Source organism: Hyperolius riggenbachi, chromosome 11 (assembly GCF_040937935.1).
Source record: "Hyperolius riggenbachi isolate aHypRig1 chromosome 11, aHypRig1.pri, whole genome shotgun sequence".
Taxonomy (NCBI): Eukaryota; Metazoa; Chordata; class Amphibia; order Anura; family Hyperoliidae; genus Hyperolius; species Hyperolius riggenbachi.
The window spans coordinates 180,054,827-180,070,779 of NC_090656.1; the positions used below are offsets into that span (position 1 = coordinate 180,054,827).

The 15,953-nt window shown below is 44.6% G+C and overlaps 2 long non-coding RNA genes across 2 annotated transcripts in view; one reads left to right on the plus strand and one right to left on the minus strand.

Annotated features, from left to right (window-relative positions):
* LOC137538174 (uncharacterized) overlaps window positions 1-15,953 on the plus strand; it is a 170,172-nt gene that overhangs the window by 10,531 nt on the left and 143,688 nt on the right. The gene's annotated exons all lie outside the window — the stretch shown is intronic.
* LOC137538175 (uncharacterized) overlaps window positions 9,048-15,953 on the minus strand; it is a 29,535-nt gene continuing 22,629 nt past the window's right edge. Inside the window, exon 3 of the long non-coding RNA XR_011024700.1 lies at window positions 9,048-9,247. This is a non-coding gene — a long non-coding RNA (uncharacterized lncRNA). The remainder of the gene's footprint in view (window positions 9,248-15,953) is intronic.

The window sequence follows — 15,953 nt, forward strand, 5'->3', positions numbered from 1 at the left end:
CAAACATATTTCACTTGTCATTCAATGTTTAATGCAGGCATGACAATTGACAGATGATCTAATCAGCAGATTCACTTCTGGTACTGGATCACTTACTGTCCATTCAGAAGAAATAAATAAGTAATAATTTTAACTTTTCGTATGCTTAGGCAAAAAGGATGTGGACCACAACTATATCTCTCCACAAAAGTAGTCAATGTCAACGCTATATAAATACATTGCACCAAAATTCTGATTTGGCCTGGGAAATTTTAGTTGACAGGCTTAGAAAATTAAACAATAAGTCAAGTGCCGATCTGTTTGATATCTCCTTACTGCTTAGAGATGATACATTGCTTTTTTAATGGAATATCATTTATCAACCGATAATAACAAATGTAGAATTTCTGAGCTTGTCATCTGTTCTCTAGTGACAAATCATCCAACTTGTAGCTGTGATAATGGGATTTTTCTAACGATCTATCCTAAATTGACTTATTTCGCAGTTACTATCCTTTAAAACTGGATTACATTTAGATTATTAAAGTCACCTTCATTTAACGGTTTATTGTTAAAGAGAGAAATGTTTATTATTATTATTATTATTATTATTATTATTATTATTATTATTATAAAATGAGTAGAATTCTACTTTAAAAATAAAGCAGAATAAGCTTTGTAAGTATCCTATCCATAGACCAGTGGTGTCCAAATTTTTTTTGGCCAAGGGCCATATCGCCATTCTTGAGAGCGGTAGGGGGCCGTACTACCAAAGTTGAACACAATTTCTGCGGATTGCTGTTAGGTACTCTATGCCTGTGACATTTTGCCAAATAAAACATTTCCACGGGAAATAACCCATATACTGTTAGCACAGTGGCAGCTGCTAATCAGTGGCTGCTACTGCTACAGTGGCGGCTGAAAACCTACAGGTGAGAATAGGGGGGAGGCAAAGCGGAAACATAAGGTGGCGCCTGCATGTGGTACTGCAGTTGTGGGCTGCATGGGATTAACAACTGTAAAGAGCTTTGGGGGCCAACAGAAAAGGCTTGGAGGGCTGCAATTGGCCCCTGGGGTGGAGTACATTTTGTTCTGGCACCACTCAGTTTGGCGCAGGGAGAGCCAAATGACGGCTCTCCCTGCTGCCGCTAAACTCCAAAGCGACGTTAAATACTATTCCCCCTGCAAAATGTAATTCGGAGTCTGAATTACCACAATGTGGGGCGCGTTTCAAAGCATTGCTGCTATGACGGCGCCCAGCTTTGGTGCACAGCACTCAGCGCATCGCCGAAATAACCTGCTTCAGCTGGGCTGGACTTTAGACATGCCTGTCATAGTCAAATGTTATGGCGATCCCTCTTCATTACAATATCAGCGTACGTTCCCAGCTCACCCTGGCCACAACCTTATGAAGACACATCAACACACTGTCACTACCGGGGAAACCGTGCTGCCCGAACCTGGCTTTTACCACTCGGAGTTTGTCACCACAAGGGCAGTTCAAAGATGCTTTGGTGTCCCTTCCTCCTGGTCCTGCTGCAGGTGTTTGTGCATTTGACTATTCACCATCCCTGCCAGATCAGTCTCTTTCCCAGCGTTACCTCTGGTCTGTCCTGCACTCTGTTTCCTCTACCAGAGTAAATGGAGTAAAGGACACTGGTGCGTCTTTGGACTGCCTGTCTGGTGAGACCACTTTCAAGTGGTAAGAGCCCAGTTTGGGCAGCATGGAGTTCCTGGTAGTAACAGTGTGTTGATTTGTCTTCAGAAGGTTTTGGCTAGGGTGAGCTGGGAACTTATGCTGATATTGGAGTCCAGGGAAGTGCCAGAACCAAAAAAAAACAAGGTGTAGATCATTTGAGTGTGATAAGTAGCGATAAAGTTGATTGCAAATGAATGGGAGGAGCGTGACATGTGAGAATAGCTTTGGTTTTAAAGGGAAAAAACCCTTAGTAGTGAACTGGTTAAAGTAAGAACCAAACAGAGCTATAATAGAACAGGGCTTATATGAATTTCCCATCACCACCGCTTGCATAATCTGCCTCACGCTGCAAAATACTTCTGTTGAATCCATCAATGTATTTGGGGCTAGAGGGACTATGTTTATTAACCCTTTAGCAGCCAATTTATTTGGAGGCTTGCAAGTGCCCCACTGCAATTTATTCTAGCACATTTTTTATTTCTTGTTACATTTTCCTGCTTCTAATTAGTACTGCTGTAATGTGTATTTATGACACTTGTCACTAGGGGGTAGTATGGGACAATAATAGAGGACGTCTGCTTTCAGTTTCTATATCCTCTGCAGAGAGGGATCAAAACATTCCAAATAATTTTCATCTCATCAAGTTCTGCCGACTGAAGTCAAAAGCAAAGCACTTATCTCAAACTAGATAACTCTATTGAAGTTGCTAATGGGTTAATGGGAATCCAAGATGAGAGACATATGGAGGCCGACATTTTTATTTTATTTTTACTTCAATTATTTTTATTTGCATACAATGATACATAAACATAGAGGTATTGTTGAGGTTGAAAACATGGGAGAGGTATACGGGTAATAACCAACAGAAGTTAACATAATTAAAAAACATAGTAACTGTCTCATTAACATAGATACTGGCAACCAATAAGTCTAGTAACATAGTACTCTAATTTTAGTACTGACCTAGTTGTAGAGACCAAGTTGTACTACCTTGTAGAAATAATTATTGAGAAGTTAGATGATTAGTTGATCTGAGAAAGCGGACTGCATATTTTTAGTGTTTGACCAATAAATGAACTTTTACCCCATAAAAGGCAATGTCCTTACTTGGAGGTAAGCTTTTCTTTTTACTATTAATTGATTAATACCGTACAATATTTTTGGGGTGCCTCCTCCACCCTACTTGACTTGTAAATAAACCTAGCTCCAGTTTATTCGGCAACATTTTTTTCTGAACATGATTATTGTATATGAAGATGGCACTTCTGGCTGTACAACCATGGCCATGTCTCCTTCAACAACCAGGTGAGCCATCAATGCACTTAATTCCGTTCCGCCGGAATTGCGGAATTCCGCCAGCGCTAAATTCCATTGCCATTACGTTTCCGCAGAATTCCGCATTCCGGCGGAAAAATTAAAGTCATCGCAAATGAAACCTCGTTTTTTGCTAAATGGTAGCCCATGGGACCTAGTGGCTGTTCCACCGGTCTTTTTTGATTTTTTTTTTTTGCAGCAGGAGGTGTCGCTTACGCCATGGGACCCTGCGGTGGTCCCATGGCAGTCGTTTTGGCACCGCAGGAGGTGTCGCTTAAGCCATGGTCCCATGGCAGTCATTTTGGCACCATAGGAGGTGTCGCTTAAGCCATGGGACCTAGCGGTGGTCCCATGGTGGTCGTTTTGGCACCGCAGGAGGTGTCGCTTAAGCCATGGGACCTTGCGGTGGTCACATGGCGGTCGTTTTGGCACCGCAGAAGGTGTCGCTTAAGCCATGGGACGTGGCGGTGGTTCCATGGCAGTGGTTTTGGCATCACAGGAGGTGTCGCGTAAGCTTTAGGACCTGGTGTTGGTCCCATGGCGGTGGTTTTGGCGCCCCAGGAGGTGTCACGTAAGCTTTGGGACCTGGCGGTGGTTCCATGGCGGTGGTTTTGGCGCCGCAGAAGGTGTCGCGTAAGCTTTACGACCTGGCGGTGGTCCCATGGTGGTGGTTTTGGCACTGCAGGAGGTGTTGCGTAGGCTATGGGACCTATACAAAATGGTTGGGATAGGTGAGATAGCTAGGGAGCTGGTTGCTAACATAGGATTGATTGTTTTTTGATAACACTGTAATTGGTGCTGAAATAATTCCGATTTTCATGCAGAAATCCATTTGGGTGGTTTTTGTAAGCCTCTGATTGGTGCAGAAATTCCTATTTTCATGAAGAAATCCTGTTGTTCTCACTTTAAGCTTCTTCTAGGGGCTTCCTTGTGATTGGCTTACAAAATTCCGCATTCCCCTGTTCCGCGGTATTTCTGCTATAGCGCTATAGCAATTTCACTCCGATGCGATGGAACGGAACCACCAAATTCCGGCCGGAATCGCGGAAAAATTAATTACACGGAGCGCGGTGAGCATCCCTAATGTTTAACAATTTTGTACAGCATTACATAAAAATGTCTTACTTGCTGCTAGAGAGCGAGCTTTGCTAATTGACTGCCTAGGAGCAGAAAGACAGCTTATATTCTACACTTTCACCCCCCCTAGCGGTATGGGCAAGCCTGGCTCGTCCAGCAAAAAGATGCTGAAAGTGGTATTGACGAGTCTGGCTCGTCAATGCTGCCAGAGAGATTTCTACCTTCTCTGCTCTACCGTCTCTGTTTTTTTTCACTTCTGTAGGCTTCCCTAGGATGGCTGGATGCATGTCTGCACACTGTGGGTAGTGGTGACATCATCAAGCCGCATCCTGGTACTGTACACAGACCGGAGCTGTATTCGGTGGAGGAGGGTGTGCAGCTGCCATTGGATATACAGATGGTGAGTAATCCACATTCCTGTAAGTGCCAGGGATGAGGAGGAGGAGAGGGGAGTCACAGGGAAGGGGGAAGTACCTTGTCCCCCTACATATGGTACCTAAACCTAGCTATACTACAGCACCCAAACCTAGCTATACTACAGCACCCAAACCTAGCTATACTACAGCACCTATACTATACTGTGGCACCTAAACCTAGCTATACCGCGGCACCTATACCTATCTAGCTATACTGCGGCACTTATACCTCTCTACCTATACTGCAGCAATTTAGCCTAGTAGAAACTAACGATTGGAAGCTGTGCTTCCAATGCACACCCTGCATCACGCTTTTACTCACCATTGGTGTGCTGGTCCCTCGGTGAGTGTACCTTTGATTGCTTCCCCAGTGTCTTATTCCATGTCCCTCGGCGGATTTGCTTCTCCCTCGGCAAAGACATGTTCCCCAGCGATCGGTGTTGATGACGCCAGGGTCACGCAGCGTCATCAACATATGGTGGCAAACTATTTTTTTTTGTATTGAATTCAATACAGTAACCTGTATTGAATTTAATATAAAAAAATGATTACAAAAAGAGGTTTAAAATTATTTAAAATTAATTGAACCACTTTTTGCACTGAAATCCTGGGAATTTTAACGTTAGGGAGGTTAAAGGTAGCAGATGAAAATTATGCTCTGTGTGATTCAGACATTACTGCAGCCAAAGAACTCAGCAGGACTACTCGACAACTGGTATTGTTTAAAAGGAAATTAATATGGCAGCCCCCATATGTCTCTTACCTCTGGTTCCTTTTAGAGCTGGAGCTCAGATAGATAGGTGCTACTGACAGCGTCTATTCAGATAAATCCCTTTCCCCATGTTCACAACCCTTCCCATGTCTCCCCTTGATGACCATCATTGCCTGGGGGGGGGCATCTTGCAAGGGCATTAAACAAGTGTGGCCGTCATGATCTTTTGTATAAATCCATACAAACTCTACCCTTGAGTAGGGTACATCTCCAAACTTTACTTTCTTTGAGTGTTGCAGTTATACAGCAATAGTTGCATAGTAAACCAGCACATTGTTTCATGCGGTGCACCCTTTGTCTAATTCCTGGGCTTCTGATATTACATACTGACATATAAAAAACAATACAGACACACCCATCCCAACAAATGGGAGGGTGGGCTCAATCGTGAACAATGTTTAACCCTTTCTAGGGTATGGAGTAGAGATGGCCCAAACAGTTCGCCGGTGGACAGTTCCCGGCGAATTTCTGCTGTTCGTGTTTTCGGCAAACTGCAAACATATGGCGTGTTCAACCCGCCTCCTATACATTATCATGGAGCCAAACTTTGACCCCTTACCTCATAGTCAGCAGACACATGGCAGCCAATCAGTTAGCACCCCCTCCTGCACCCCCCACCCCCCCTATTAAAAAGCAGTTGCGGTGGCCATAATGGATTCATTCTCTGCTGACTGTTAGTGAGAGCAGGGTCAGACTTGCTGCAGATAGATAGGGAAAGCATTAGCTAGGCCTGTGTTCTTGCTCCTTACTTGCTGTGAAAGCGTCCCAAACAGCCCTTTTGAAGGCTAGCACATCGTTCTCCTGTGTTCTTTTTTGTGTGTGACACTCCATAGCCCACTGACACCCAGCTGTGTGCACACTACTACTGTTGTTACATTAAGTTGCGCGCACAGTACCACTTCATTGCATTATTATTTCACTGTATTCTGATAGTACTATTTAATTTCTCTGTATGTGACACTCCACAGCCCATTGACACCCAGAGCTGTGTGCACACTACTGCTGTTGCTACATTAAAGAGACTCCGTAACAAAAATTGCATCCTGTTTTTTATCATCCTACAAGTTCCAAAAGCTATTCTAATGTGTTCTGGCTTACTGCAGCACTTTCTGCTATCACAGTCTCTGTAATAAATCAATGTATCTTTCACCTGTCAGACTTGTCAACCTGGGTCTGGAAGGCTGCCAAGTTCTTCAGTGTTGTGGTTCTGCTATGAACTCCCCCTTCCAGGCCCCTCTATGCACACTGCCTGTGTATTATTTAGATTAGGGCAGCTTCTCTCTTATCTTTTACAAGCTGGATAAATCGTCCTCTGAGCTGGCTGGGCTTTCACATACTGAGGAAATTCAGACAAGCGCAAAGCTGTTTGCAGGAAGAAAAGAGCAGCCTGAAACTTCAGTGCATGAGAGATGCAGGGGGAAAGAAACACACAAATGATCTCTTGAGATTCAAAAGGAAGGGTGTATACAGCCTGCTTGTGTATGGATGTATTTTCTATGTGTGGACATACTGTACATCAACCTACTTCCTGTTTTGGTGGCCATTTTGTTTGTTTGTAACTAATTTTTTAAAACTGTTTTTAACCACTTTTAATGCGGCGAGGAGCGGCGAAATTGTGTCAGAGGGTAATAGGAGATGTCCCCTAACGCACTGGTATGTTTACTTTTGTGCGATTTTAACAATACAGATTCTCTTTAAGTTGCACACAGAGTACCACTCCAGTGCATTATTTGTAGGAATGTAGTGTGATTTCTGCCCTTTAGGGATTAAAAAAAATCAACTTCGTCAACTCCATACATTTTTGGTTGGACTTTTGCCATGGATCCCCCTCTGGCATGCCACGCTCCAGGTGTTAGAACCCTTGAAATAACTGTTCTATCACTTTTGTGGCCAGTAACAGTCTTTGTAGGTTTTAAAATTTGCCTGCCCATTTAAGTCTATGGCGGTTCGCATGTTCGCGAACATTTGCAGAAGTTCACATTCGCTGTTTCTAATTCTATGTTTGTGATATCTCTAGTATGGAGCAGCATATCATGTTTAAAAACATACATATATCCAGGCACATCGCCTCTAGTTAGGACATTAAATAAATTATTAGGGAAAGGGAGGTGCTGAAGGGGGTGTGGCTAGAAAACAGCAAAAATCAATTAACCCTTCGCACACTCACATGCAAATGTTCAAACAAATGCATTCACAGATTCACTCATCCAGGCACAACTGTTATCCCTACAGCTAAATTAAAAGCCAGGGTTTTAGTTCACAGAAGAATGCATTCTTATGCTTAATCACCTATACTGCGCAGAAGTACCCAGGTAAACATAGGTGTCCTAACTCTGGCCCTGTAACATGCATAGTGCAGACATGCAAACACATTCATTGCATCAAACCTATCAATGGATTAGGAGCACACATCCTAACTTCCTCTCCTGGGAAAGACAGTGCATCTTACCAATCGCACAAGGGAGCTAATGTTATGTGTCCATGTGCACAATGCGCATACACCAGCATAAGCTGTCTGCATGCTGACAAACATACAGGGGAAGGGGGGAGTGCACCGAATTGGACCCTAGCCACAGGGGTCAATGATAAGAATAAACATACATATATCCAGGCACATCGCCTCTAGTTAGGACATTAAATAAATTATTAGGGAAAGGGAGGTGCTGAAGGGGGTGTGGCTAGAAAACAGCAAAAATCAATTAACCCTTCGCACACTCACATGCAAATGTTCAAACAAATGCATTCACAGATTCACTCATCCAGGCACAACTGTTATCCCTACAGCTAAATTAAAAGCCAGGGTTTTAGTTCACAGAAGAATGCATTCTTATGCTTAATCACCTATACTGCGCAGAAGTACCCAGGTAAACATAGGTGTCCTAACTCTGGCCCTGTAACATGCATAGTGCAGACATGCAAACACATTCATTGCATCAAACCTATCAATGGATTAGGAGCACACATCCTAACTTCCTCTCCTGGGAAAGACAGTGCATCTTACCAATCGCACAAGGGAGCTAATGTTATGTGTCCATGTGCACAATGCGCATACACCAGCATAAGCTGTCTGCATGCTGACAAACATACAGGGGAAGGGGGGAGTGCATTGATAGGTTTGATGCAATGAATGTGTTTGCATGTCTGCACTATGCATGTTACAGGGCCAGAGTTAGGACACCTATGTTTACCTGGGTACTTCTGCGCAGTATAGGTGATTAAGCATAAGAATGCATTCTTCTGTGAACTAAAACCCTGGCTTTTAATTTAGCTGTAGGGATAACAGTTGTGCCTGGATGAGTGAATCTGTGAATGCATTTGTTTGAACATTTGCATGTGAGTGTGCGAAATGTTTAAAAACAAACACACAAAAAACTTACAAAGGGTTAACTATTTTACACAGTGCACTGTTTTTAGTATCATTTAACTTCAGGATACGACTCCTCAAACTAGAAACGTGATGGTTTAATAAGCAACATTTCCTCCCCTTCAATTTATAAACTTACTCCATTATTTGTCATATACTTTGTCATGCCGTGTTGTTCATTTTAACAGTGTATTACAATTACTATATTATATATGCGAGTACGGTACAGGAGCTGAAAGTTGTGATTAAAATGCGTATCCTTAAAACGTGTTAAGATGCAAAATAGTGCGGCATTGATAAGCCACTAAATGATGATTTTATCTGTACATTTTTTTTATTTTTTTCTTTAGTTATTCTGTCATTTCACTTTAAGCAAGGCTGATAAATAGCTTATAAAATACATTAGAAAAACATTAATGAGTTGAAATTTGAATTTGAAGATGCCATATGGAGTTGGCGTTGGACGTCTGCGGAAAGCATATGTAAGTGAAGCCACTTACTGCTCATGTTCACAATGTCTGTTATCTTGATAAATAATGAGGACGCGTCGGCTGACAGTGAAATATTTTGAAAATGGATGTAATGTATTGCTGGCACAGATCCTTTTGGGCATTGATGAATTGCACCTAGCGAAATGATAGGAAACATATAAAATATTAATGCCCTGAATTAAACTGACAGAGAAATGGTGTCTGTAATTTTTACTATAAGTTGAACAGTTAGTAAAGAGCCAAGGGCTTCTCATGAGTGAACACCAAAGTACAACAAAGGAGTTTAGACTTTAAAGGTTTGTAGTGGAACTCCAGTTTTACGGAGGAAAAACGTCTTTTCCGAGTTAGCTAGTCTAGATTTTGCAATGGTTTTTATAAATTTATGACATTTTCTTCACAACTTCTGTTTATAAAAGAACAGGCTAAAGAAGACAGCTTCATAATAAGTTTGCCAGAGATGGATTAAGATGTATTGGGTCCTAGGCAAGATAGTAGATTTGTGGCCTCCTTTGTGGTCCTTTTGGTAAGCTGAAATGGAGAGAGGTCAAAGAAGGTCGCAGGTGGGACCCTTGACACCCACTAAGGCCCCAAGCACCTGCCTAGGTTGCCAGGTGGATAATCCTGCTCTAAAGTTAGCTAGTTTTATTTAATAAATGTAAACATGTGCCTACAGTATACAGCATGTTTCCAACTTATGGGTCAGAGTGTGAAATCCTCACTATAGTAGATCAATGGACAATACTTAAAATTCTAGAAAATTAACTTCGATGGAAAAAAACAACGGTGGGCTAGTTATACAAGCAGGTGGGTCAGAATTTTTTGAAGGCTTGTAGAGAAATACAAAAATTGGTTTTAGTCTGACATAGTTTAGTCTCTGGGAGAGATAGTGAGAGAGGTTAACACCTACTCCTTTGGAGATATGAATGCAGGCGAAAGATCTATGATATGATCTCATGAAGAAGGTAGAGACACAACCTTTTATTTATTTTATAACAGATAATAGCACAATTCCAGCTGCCCAGGTACATATAAAGGGGCTTAAAGAGAAGTGAGTCTACATTTACTTTTTTAACATGCAGCAGTGTAAAGAACTATAACCCCAGCTAAAACGCCGCTATCCCGTGGCAAAACGAGGGGTTAATACCCCCAAATCCCCTCCATGGTGCCCGGGGAGCGGTTCTTGAAGAGGCAGAGCTAAACCCTGTAGCTCTGCCTCTCAGTGCGTCAATCCCTGCTGATCGCCGCCTCTCCCCGCCCCTCTCAATCTTCCTTCACAGAGATGGGCGGGGAGAGGCGGAGATCCGTGCGGCGATTGACGCGCATGCAGGCAGAGCTGCAGCTCATAGCTCTGCCTCCAGGAAGAGCAAAATCAACGACCAAGAAAGTTGTGGATTTTGCAGGGGGGATTTGGGGGGTTAACCCCTCGTTTTGCCGCGGGATAGCAGCGTTTTAGCTGGGGTTATAGTTCTTTACATGGTTGCATGTTAAAATAGTGAATTTAGACTCGCTTCAGAGTCTCTTTAAACTGGTGGAGCAAATAGGACTCTGAGGAGACATTTCTCGAAGCCTGTTTGCTAGAAGGATAGTCCCATTAAAGACATGTAATACTTATTGATTGGAGATGGATGCCACCAGTAGTTTATGCCCAGACATGTTCTTATTAGGAAAGGGCCATTCAGAACCAAAGTCCAGGAAGGTTTGTGTCCAGAAACAGATGTTGCCACAGAAAGTCAGGACAAGGAAAGTGATTTTAGCATGTTGAGAAAATAAGGTGTGACAATGTATACAGATTCTTAGCACTTTCCTCAAAATAAAGTCATGATTGATCACCTGCTTATGCTTAAAATTTAGAAGTATGTAGCGAGTTGTGGATTGTAAGATTTCATTGATGGGACATTGAATTTATTGGGTCTCATATTTTGGCCCATATGCAATTAACTTTTTCTCTTGAGTTTTTGCCTAGGAGATAATTTTTCAACTTCTTTTTCAAATAGCTTTCTAGCAACTTGCAATTAAAAAAGTACCAAAAAGTAGGTGTAAGTACAAAAATTGTTTAGAATGCGTTATTACTTGCTATTGGTTTAAAAGGAATTTATTGACAAGGTCTCAAATTATGGAATACCCAGGAAAAAAGGTGTGAAAATGTCACCCAGGAGAAAACTCAGGAGAAAAAGTTAATTGCATATGGGTCTTTTTCTTCTGGAAACAGAGGCGGCCTTTGGGGGGGCAAGTGGGGCGATCGCCCCAGGCCCAGCACCTGAAGAAGGCCCCACATGTCATGCCCGCCATACCATGCTCATTTTGGTGGTGGTGAAGGAAAGGTCTACAGAAGTCTAGCTGTTTGTGTTCTGAGCAGTGTGTCATTTACAAATACTCAGATCTTCCTATTTTGTTTTATGCACCTTATATTTTGCACCAACCTCCCTTTTATTGCTTAGGTTTTTTCCTCAGCATACTTTACTGTACTATGCCGCTTTCATTTTTGTAATGAATTTCTGCACTGACATGAAGCTTGCCAAATGTCAAATTAAGGTAATGTGCAAGAGCCTCAGCCTGATGGCCCCAGGCGAGTATGGACTGGAGCCGGAGGGGGCTCAGGCTGGAGCCTCCAGACTGGCTGGGGATTGGTGCTAGGTTTGATGGGGAGCTTAGAGATAGGTAGAGGCTGGTTAGGGAGCTAGGGATAGGTACAGGCTGGCTGGGGAGCTTAGGGTGTGCGCCAGACTGGCTAAGGATGGGTGTTAGACTGGATGGGGAACTGTGGATGGGTGGTAGGCTGGCTGGGGAGCTGGAGGTGGGTGCTAGGCTGCCTTGGAGAGCTGGAGATTGTTGCTAGGATGGCTGGGAAGCAAGCGATGGGTTCTAAGCTGGCTGAAGAGCTGGAGATGTGTACTCCGCTGGCTGGGGAGATCAGGATAGGTACTAGGCTGTCTGGAGATCTGGGGATGGGTGCTAGGCTGGATGGGGAGCTGGAGATGGGTGGTAGGCTGGCTGAGGAGCTGGGGATGGCTGCTGGTCTGGCTGGTTAGCTGGTGATGGGTGCTAGTCTGGCAGGTTAGCTGGGGATGGGTGCTAGGCTGGCTGGGGAGCTGGGGATGGGTACTAGGCTGGCTGAGGAGCTGGGGATGGGTGCTAGGATGGCTGGGGAGCTGGGGATGGGTACTAGTCTGGCTGGTTAGCTGGGGATGGGTGCTAGTCTGGCTGGTTAGCTGGGAATGGGTGCTAGGCTGGCTGGGGAGCTGGGGATGGGTACTAGGCTGGCTGAGGAGCTGTGGATGGGTGCTAGTCTGGCTGGTTAGCTGGGGATGGGTGCTAGGCTGGCTGGGGAGCTGGAAATGGGTGCTAGGCTGGCTGGGGATGGGTGCTAGGCTGGCTGGGGAACTGGAAATGGGTGCTAGTCTGGCTGGAGAGCTGAAGATGGGTGCTAGGCTGGCTGGGGATGGGTACTAGGCTGGCTGAGGAAGTGGGGATGGGTGCTAGGCTGGGCTGGGGAGCTGGGGATGGGTGCTAGCCTGGCTGGGGAGCTGGGGATAGGTGCTAGGCTGGCTGGAGAACTGGGAATTGGTGCTAGGCTGGTTGGACAGCAAGGAATGGGTTCCAAGCTGGCTGAGGAGCTAGGGATGGGTGCTAGGCTGGCTGGGGAGCGTGTGTGGATAGAAATATAAAATTTGGACTCACCATTCAGCCTAGCACCCATCCCAGGCCAGCCTAGAACCCATCAGTTGGTTAAAGGCCACTAAATCAATATAACAATAATTACAATACGTAATGTAATCAAAAGGCAAATGGTAGTACCATTGGCCATTTGTGTACATTACATATTGTAATTGTTCCTATATTGGTTAGCTTCAGGGGTCGAGTGGTGCGTGGATGCGGGTGAACGGCATCCACTTACTATTTCCAGAGAGTGGACGCCGTCCACCCTGCCATGTTTGGAGGGGAGCAGCGCAGTGGAAGGAGAGCTGTGAGCAGCGGTGAAGAAGGGGGGCCATCTCCCCCCCTTCCCTCACCTTAGGGTGCTCTCCCTCCCTCGCTCTCCCCTCCAGAAGTAACGTGTGGGCAGTCGGCAGCGGGCGGGACTTACCTCTCCTCGTTCCGGCGCCGGATCTGCGTGCCGCTGCCCTGGTCTAGACCAGACCAGACTTGCGGCAGTGGAGTGCTCACGCCGGAACGAGGAGAGGTGAGTCCCGCCCGCTGCCGGCTGCCAGCACGTTACATATGGAGGGGAGAGCGAGGGATGGAGAGCACCCTAAGGTGAGGGAAGGGGGGGGGGGATGGCCCCCCTTCTCCACCACTGCTCACAGCTCTGCTTCCACTGCGCTGCTCCCCTCCTGCTGGGGGACACCTGACTACCTATTCTGGGGACATATACCCCCAGACTACATATACTGGGACATATACCCCTGGCTACATATACTGGGCACATATACCCCTGGCTACATATATACTGGGCACATACACCCCCTGACTACATATACTGGCACATATACAGCTGGCTACATATACTGGGCACATATACCCCTGACTACATATACTAGGCACATATACCCCTGACTACATATACTGGGCACATATACCCCTGGATACATATACTGGCACATATACCCCTGGCTACATATACTGGGCACATATACCCCTGGCTACATATACTGGGCACATATACCCCTGGCTACATATACTGGGCACATATACCCCTGGCTACATATACTGGGCACATATACCCCTGGCTACATATACTGGGCACGTATACCCCTGGCTACATATACTGGGCACGTATACCCCTGGCTACATATACTGGGCACGTATACCCCTGGCTACATATACTGGGGATATATACCCCTAGCTACATATACTAGGCACATATACCTCTGGCTACATATACTGGGGAATACTATACTCATGGCTACTTATACTGGGGACACCTATAGACCTGGCTACCTATGCTGGGGGTACCTATTTTGGGGGAACTGCTGTCAGATTATCTGCATTTTTGTGGAACCGCTGTTATGGATTTTGGGGAACAGCTGCCAGATTGTGTATGTTAGGGGAATGGCTGCTGCCAGATTACGCGTATTTTGGGGAACTGCTGCCAGATTGTGTATGTTTGGGGGACCACTGCTGCCAGATTATATGTATTTTGGGTGTTACGTGTATTTTGGGTGATCCGCTGCCAGGTTTCGCGTATTTTGGGGAACTGCTTCCAAATTATGTGTATTTTGGGGGAACTTCTGCTGCCACATTATCTATTTTGGGGGAACCACTGCCATATTATCTGTATTTTGGAGGAACTTCTACCAGATTATGTGTCTTTTTGGTGAAATGCTGTCAGATTACATCTATTTTGGGGATACACGGCAGAGCTCAAACTTCCCCTGCAGACCTTTTACATCACTGCTAAGGTCATGTATATTTGGCCCCACCCATGCCCACGCCCACATTATGCTTGACCACGCCCATTTTTTTGCGCGGCACAGGGGATTTCCAGGTGAGTCCACTCACCACTTTTCCCAGGACTAGACCCCTGGTTAGCTTAGTGGCCTTTAACAAGTTTTTAAACAATAATAAGGCATATTGCATTAGAGGTGGACAAGCCCGTGAGCATGATGGTATGGTATATGGCCTACACTTATGGCTCTAGGCCCCACATATGACACTCGCCTGAGGCCCTGCGTATTCTAAGGCCGCCTCTGCCTGGAAACATACACTAAACAATCTTCCAGAGCAGCTGGTAGACTGTAAGGTCTGGCCAGAAGAAGAGAGCCAGTGTTCCAATTAAATTCATTGGGCAGCATATGACACATAACTGCATACCTGTGCATTTAGAGTGATCCCTGATATAGGCAGGGAAATTTAGATGCAACAGCGGAGGCTAGCTCAGCTCACTAAACACTAAAATCTTTTTGAAAAGATTTTAAGAGAGGATAAAAGCCATTCAAAATTGGTCACATTTTTAAGAGATGTGCGGTCACTTTAAAGGGACTCCGAGCAGTGCAGAAACTATGGAAAGATGCACATCATTTTAAAGCTCTCTTTCTCCTCTTTCCAATGATATATAAACCGCCACCCTACGCCTTTTAGTTTTCGCTATTTTCGCGATTGAAATTGCCGCGGCTGCGATTTCGATCGCGAAAATAGAGAAAACTAAAAGGCGTAGGGCAACGATTTAGGTGTCGTCAGAAAGAGGAGAAAGAGAGCTTTAAAATGATATCCATCTTTCCATAGTTATATTGTATTACACAGGGCGACTTTTTGTCAAAGTCAGCAGCTGCATTCAGCAGAATGGAGCTGCTGACACTGGGGAAAGTGTCGTCCTGTGTAATACAATATAACTATGGCTTGATGGATATCATTTTAAAGCTCTCTTTCTCCTCTTTCTGACGACACCTAAATCGTTGCCCTACACCTTTTAATTTTCTCTATTTTCGCGATCGAAATCGCGGCCGCGGCAATTTCAATCGCGAAAATAGCGAAAACTAAATGATGTAGGGTGGTGGTTTATATATCATTGGAAAGAGGAGAAAGAGAGCTTTAAAATGATATGCATCTTTCCATAGTTTTTTCACTGCTCGGAGTCCCTTTAATGCTTCTCTTCAGTCTAGGGAAATAAAGAATGTGACTTTGGTGTGATCCATGGAAGGTTCCTGGGTTGTAACGAGATCTGACATTTCTTTATAAAAATCCTAACTGAGCTTGAGTCCACCAGACTAGTGAGGAGAAGATGAAATCTGAAGCATGGTGAGTAGTGGAGAACAGGAACAGGCAGAAAATGGAAGCATAAGTCACTCTTCAATTCACTTATCTCCTCTTTTAGTATTTTTGCAATTGAAAAAGTACCAAAAAG